The sequence below is a fragment of the Mytilus californianus genome, unplaced genomic scaffold, assembly GCF_021869535.1.
Source record: "Mytilus californianus isolate M0D057914Y unplaced genomic scaffold, xbMytCali1.0.p SCAF_6, whole genome shotgun sequence".
Classification (NCBI taxonomy): domain Eukaryota; kingdom Metazoa; phylum Mollusca; class Bivalvia; order Mytilida; family Mytilidae; genus Mytilus; species Mytilus californianus.
The window spans coordinates 8,543,680-8,550,803 of NW_026262712.1; the positions used below are offsets into that span (position 1 = coordinate 8,543,680).

General features: G+C 32.3%; 1 long non-coding RNA gene across 1 annotated transcript in view; it reads right to left on the minus strand.

Moving 5' to 3' along the window:
- LOC127706923 (uncharacterized) overlaps nucleotides 1-7,124 on the minus strand; it is a 75,335-nt gene that overhangs the window by 32,760 nt on the left and 35,451 nt on the right. The gene's annotated exons all lie outside the window — the stretch shown is intronic.

The following is a 7,124-nucleotide window of genomic DNA, read 5'->3' on the forward strand; positions in this document are numbered from 1 at the left end:
AATTAATTAATAGCTTCTGAATTAATAATTAATGTATCTAGTATTTGGGTAATCACTAATCAAGATCACATTTACTTAGGATGTATACATAGTGGCTGGTCAATAGGACAGAGTCTGGTCAATAGGACATAAATGTCAATAAAGTATTTGACTGGTCAGATACAACTTTGTAAATACCTATTTCACTTGCATTCTACAGATATAAACCATAAATTTAAAGTGCCCCTTCAACAATTGCTTATTGCAGGAATTTACCCATAATACATGGAATTATTCTCTCTAAAAAAAAAACATCCACAAGCCTCGTAAAAAATGACACTATAATTCAATAAAATAGTTTTTTTAATCAATATTTGTCAAAACTAATTATGACTATCTAGTTAAATAAATATTTAAAATTCTGTAATAAAAGTTTCCAATTTCCAGTTTCAGGTACATTCGTATTGTTCCATTAATAAATCAATTTCCTTGTTTTAATAACAGGTTCAAATCAATAGTACTAATAAAACAAACTCATTGTTTATTGACGAAAGAAGAAATGTCTTATTTAAATACTTTTAGTCCTTTTGGGAATATTGGATTATTTCCCCTTTTGGAATAGAAAAAGAAGAAATTAAATGTAATGTTTACATCCAATTTAATCACTGACATTAATGCAGCTACTTTGATATAGAAGTTTCAATTGATTGATTACTGTTTGCTATATGTCCAGTGGCAAATAGTTCATGCATGTGTTACTCAAAGATGGCTATCTTGGTTTTTTCTATCGGGCAACAAAAGCACTTGCTGATGTTGGTTTCACTGTACAAGCTATTAAAATATACAGCAACTTCCATTCTGCTTTGGAATATAAAAATAGGGTCATTAGATGTGTTTTGATTGCCAATGTCAATGAGGCAACTATCCACCCAAGTTCAAATGAAGTGGATGTAAGCAATTATAGGCATCCATATCTAGTAAACAGACTATGAATCAGACAAATAAAATATAAGCTTAGTGGTCATCCAGTTGTGGACTAACAGTGTAGATTTTTTATTATGTGAATTATTCAACAGCTATTATCTAGCTTAGACAAAAAACAGGGTGAACCTCCAAACTTAGTTTAAACCCCTTCAATTGTGAACAAATAAAACTTTTCACATGTTGTGCCTGTAGAAAGTAATTTAGTTTTGCTCATTGTTGAACGCCATACGGTGACCTATATCTGCTAACCTTCTAGGTCATTTGTTCTCTGGCTGAGAGTTGTCTTAAATAACAATCATACCACATCTTTTTTTTTTCTAGACCATTTGTTGTTGTTGTTGTTTATCTTTTATATTTGTAAAAAAAAAAAAAAAACATTTAATGGTGTTATATACAGTCAAACCTGTATTAAGAGACCACTCAAGGGAGAAGGCAAAAGTGGTCTCTTAATACAGGTGGTCTTTGAATACAGGTTCTAACATTTGACCAGAGGACTAATTATGAGAACTGTTCATAATGTAATTAAATTTTTTCCTTGCCTTTTTGTATTTTCTTTTTATTTGTTCATACATCACAAGACATTACAATGTATTGGTAAATCTAATAAAAATATCATAATTGATTTCAAAAAGCTGCTTACAGACGCATTTTCCATGCAGCACGGACTTCGTAGATAACTTTACAGAAACATGATTTAAGGCGATTTACAGTAACCAGAAGAAAAAGTTACTGTAGGATACAGACCCAGCCCTATACATAAATAATTCAAGAGATATATAAGTACTGAGGGATTTCCAAATTACCAGAAATTACTGTACAGCCATCATTATTTTGCTAATCAAGGAATATTTATTTATTTATTTATTTATCAATCAATGCTCACTTTTACCCTGAGGGGTTGATGGCATTGATAACAACAGAACAATTTGAACACAAAAGCATAAAATCATTAAGATCAAGATGATCGAACAGTCAATAATTCCATAAATACATGTACTTATAGTAGCATGTTTATAACTTCTTATAAATACTTATGCAAGTATGGAGTCCACCCCCTGCAAAATGTGGCCATGGTTGACCATGGTCAAAACATGGCCCATCATGGTTCTTCATGCTTTTAACTGTGGTTTTTGCTAATGTGTATCATGGTTCTTAACTCAACCATGGTTTTACTACTTAGACCATGGTTACATTTTCATAGACAAGTTTTACTTCTTAGGCCATGGTTACATTTTCAAAGACCATAGTTTTACTATAAATTGAGATAAATTAACGATAGAGATCAATGACATCACAATTAATGTAGCTATCATCTCAAGAAAAATTGAAAAGAAAAAATTGATTGGCAGATTGTGTTAAATGCCACTTTTTGCACTCATGGTTATTAATGTGGCAGTCAGCTTTTATTGCTGGAGGAAGCCAGAGTACGTGGAGAGAACCACCTACCTGTGGAAGGAAAACTAGCAATCCTAGTTAATTAAGAAGGGAGTCAAAGACACCTGCCACACCAGGATTTTAAACTTGCAACATCAGTGTTGACCAGCTTTTGATTACTGTAATTGAGTTACTTATGCCACTCAGCAACTGATTCTCCATCTCATAGGTAGGCATCCTCTAGAATTTTGGTGAAAGTCCGTACATTTTGTCGCTTAATCATCTCAATTTGATTCAATCAACATTACCTTCTGAGACATCAAGAGAAAATGAAACAATCATCTGTTTCAGACATTGTCAATTCGACAAGATCAAGAAGATTTTCATCTTCTCAATATGAAGACATTGCAAACCTCATAATAGATACGGCAGTATTGGATTATTAAAAGTAAAACTTCACCAGGAATGCTCAAAGCCAAGCCTTATAATGCCCAAGGATAAATTTCAAGTTATCTTATCACAAAAACTTACATTTGCAGGGTACTCTAGATAAGGACTTAACACATCAATTTAACTACCGGTTAACCGGTTAATCGGTCGAAAGATTATCCGAGTAACTGGATAGGCAAAACTGTTCGATTTGACAAAACGTATATTAACCAAGTAAATAATAGATGTATTTACACTTGTATGCAAATTTGTCCACCATTACGTAAAATCACACAGGTTCCCGTAAACTATGACATCATAATTCAAAACATTTGACGTCACAATTAAAAAGTGATTGTTGCCTGACGTCAAAAGGTGATTCGGAGTAGATCTTAGGTCATTCAGAGGCAAAATATAGCTAAATACCAAAAGTGTAAATACGTTTATTCACCAGTGTTCTTCTATATGTTAAACACCTCCAATATAAATTATTAATTGGTTACTGTTTAAAATAGGTAAGCTCAATAACATTTTTGTTTCATCAAATCAATTACTGTTAATGAGCATTTCAAAAGTAATTCCCAATCCATTATAGTATACAATTACTTGTAATTATGTATTCCGAAAGAGGATATATTTTAATTACTATAATGGTTTTAACCGCTGGAGACTTGTATCAGTTACAATAAAGGTCAACTTTACCATCTATGCCCATTAAACTATGTGCCTTTATAATGATTTGATTTTTGGTGTTTTAACGCTACTTTTAAGCACCGCTTTTGGGCTATTTCATGGCCGTCAGTTTTTATTGGTGGAGGAAGCCCGAGTGCCCGGAGAAAACCACGACCTTTGATAGGAAAACTGACCATCCTAGTCAATTAAGATTGGAGTCGAGTGCACCTGCACGAGCGGGGTTCGAACTCACAACCTCAGTGTTGACTGGCTAGTGATTACAGTAGTAACTACTTGGACCACTCGGCCACCGAGGCCCCATGTGCCTAATGTAACAGGAGGCATGATTCATAATACGAGGCAGGCGTTACCTGTGAAAGGGGACTAACTCTGTATACATTATTTGTTTTAATATTCAAGCCTATTTTAACTTCAGAATCTGTTAAAAAAGAAACGGAAATACAGAAACATTTTCGACGTTGGTGCTGTTGTTAGGGATTTTAGTTGTGACGTCATTTTCAATATAAAAAAAGAAACACTAATTATTAGGTAATGTTTTTTTTTTCATATCAAAGAATTATCAAAAACAACAAATTAACGGGAAACAATATGATGCTCCTTACAATATTTTACAAGTTGCAGGATATAAGAGACCGGAAGAAAGAAAGAGATATGTCTGCGCAAATGCGGGAAAATAAAAAAAGTCTGAAAAAAAGTTAACGATTTTGAGTTCATAAGTAGATTGATATTTTTTTTGTTTTTTGTTTTTTTTTTTTTGATTTTTCTACCATAATTGGGGACCTTGTCCCCATATTACAAAATCACATTGTCTCCTCTGGGACTCGACCCCGGGACCTCTTTGTTACAAGATAGTGCTTTAACCGACGGAGCTAAAGGAGTACTTCCATAGCTCAACCACTTCAGCTGGCTAAGTATCTACTACATGTACTAAGGGAAGCAATCCCGTTACACTTCCACCACCTCAAGAGTCATCATACCCTTATGACTCTCACAATACATAACATAGCTAGAAAACCAACGTGTTTTTTTTTGGTTGGGCTCCAAATGTAACCAGTGAACAAGAATAACTTGTTAACAGCCTATTTATATATGTAATGCACATGGAAATTTGATTTAATATGAGAAGGATATGATTGACACAGACTAGAAAAAGTAAATGTGTTCATAAGTCGTGATCAGTGAACCGTGAAATCTGGGTAAACCTCTTAATTTTTTTCATATCAAATCAAAAATGAATGAGTGTTCGAAGTTTCTAGTTAGTACAGTCGATTCCACTTAATTGCATACCGCTTAATAGCATAATTCGGTTAATTGCATACTTTTCTCCTGCACAAAACCATTTCCCATTCATCTAATGTTAAATTGTCCGGTTATATGCATAGCCTTACAAGTGGCCTTTCGGTTAATTGCATAGAAAATATTCGCCAGCTAGATATGCTTAGTTAAAACTGACGAGATTTTTGACCGGAAACGGCAATTTGGTAAGTATATTTTTCTTGAATGCATCATAATTTTCGTTATTATTTCATATTTACTTTTGTGTTATCTAAATAAAGTTTTAAAACAGTTTCTTTCGTGTTTATATGATTATAAAATAAGCCTCGATGTGTACACAGGTAAAGTTTCCCATGTTCTATTTTGAGCCTCGAGGTCATAAAACTGTCAAACTGGTGATTGTTGTAAAAACACGTCCAATCTATCTCAAAAGGTGTTAACTATTGATTGGATTTCAAACATTGTTCATAGATTACATTTGGGGTGAATTTTAAAAACAATAACCCGTTAATTATCGATCAGTATCCAATGTGTACTCTCGTAATTCGGCTTGGGGTGATCTACACTTATGTTAAATATTACAGGGCATTTATATATGGTTGAAGAATTTTATACATCAATCTTTTATTTTTAATATTTTTTGAAAAGAAAATCAACTTCTAATTATTATATTTTCTCTCTTTCAACACTCGTGTCCTGCAAATAACCCGTACAGGGCCCCATTACCTGTTAACTGCTTTGCATATACGAAACTAACGAGGTTAAAGAAACAGTGTTACATCACTGTGCAAGCGGTAAATACTGCATATCAAAGGCAGTTTAGTATACATTTATTGTTTAAAATGATTATAAACTGTGTAGTATTGTTAAACAGTTAATTTAATCAAAGCGTAACAATGTACATTGTACATCCGGGTCATAGAAACAAATCTATTTTTAGAACAATTAGTTTTATTTTCGTATCTCAGGTAAAGGAAAAGTCGGTACGCAAATAAACTAAAACAAAATGTGTTTATTAACTTTATTGAAAGAATACAAAATAAAATAACATGTATAACACTAGACACATAACTTTTATTAGAATAAATAAGCATTCAATATGTTGCAAGTGGATTATGGACGTTCATCTTTCTTCAGGGATTTCCTTTACTGATCTGTACTTTCGTCGTGTATCGATGTTATTTGACTCCGTAATTTGGCATTTCGGATATAAGCATACTCCGCTTAATTGCATAATTTTGTCTGACAAATAGGCTATGCAAATAACCGGAATCGACTGTATTACCTTAACTTCATGGTCAACTGCTTTAAACCAAAACTTTCACCCGATAGTGGACAGACTTATGGACACACAGCTGGGAGCCCAAGAAAACATGATGCCTCTCGATTTTTGTAGGTAAGGCACAACAACTTGTACGAGAAACAATCATGACTTGAGGAAAATAAGAAAATATATTCAAAGTTCATTCCTACGTTCAATGCAGACATAAACTATCAAATTGTTGACTATCCTTTTCAACTATACATGAAAAAACCAAGAATTTCCAATAATATTTGACAATAAAACAATCACATCAACCAACACAAAAGTTAATACATTGGCCTTCCAGAATTTCTTCTAGCTGGTCTTCTCGATACCATTTTGTAGCTTTACAACAAAATTGTTCTGGGCCAAAGGGCCAGAAAACATGAAATATCATTGGGGTTTTCTTTTGAAAATTTTTTTAATCTAAGGTGAGCTGGAGTCTGCTGGACTCACTGGTAAGCCTCATTGGTCTGTTAGAATTTTGTCATATTGAGTTAACTCCTCCTCATGTATTTCCATTTAATATTCAAAGAGAGATAACTCTATTTTTCTTTCAGTCAAAAGAAACAAACTCAATATGTTTTTTTCTGAAAAATTTATTATGCAGTTAAATGTAAATATATAAACAACAATTAAATATGACAAAGATATATCTTTTTTACATCATTTGGAATATAAACATTTAATGTTCAAAACATACTGGTATACAGTTCTGTATGTGAAAAATATATTTCCCCTCTTTTTAATAACATAATATATGCATATTTACACATAAACAACTCTCATTTCTTAAAGACCTTTCACTAAGTTTTAAATACAATAATATTCTCAAAAGAGATGTGAAACTTAGAGCAATCACATTTTTGACATATTTCAATTTTGATGTAAAAATTTGCTAAATTATATAAGTTGTATCATAAGTTCACTGATTTTAAATTTAACTCCTGGATAATATACCAAAACTTTACATCTTTACTGGGTGATACAAAGGTAATCTTTTAAGTGTTTTAATTTTTCAATTGAAAAAATATTAATAATTAAAAAATATAAATGTCCCAATTTACATAATAGTGAAACTTCAGAA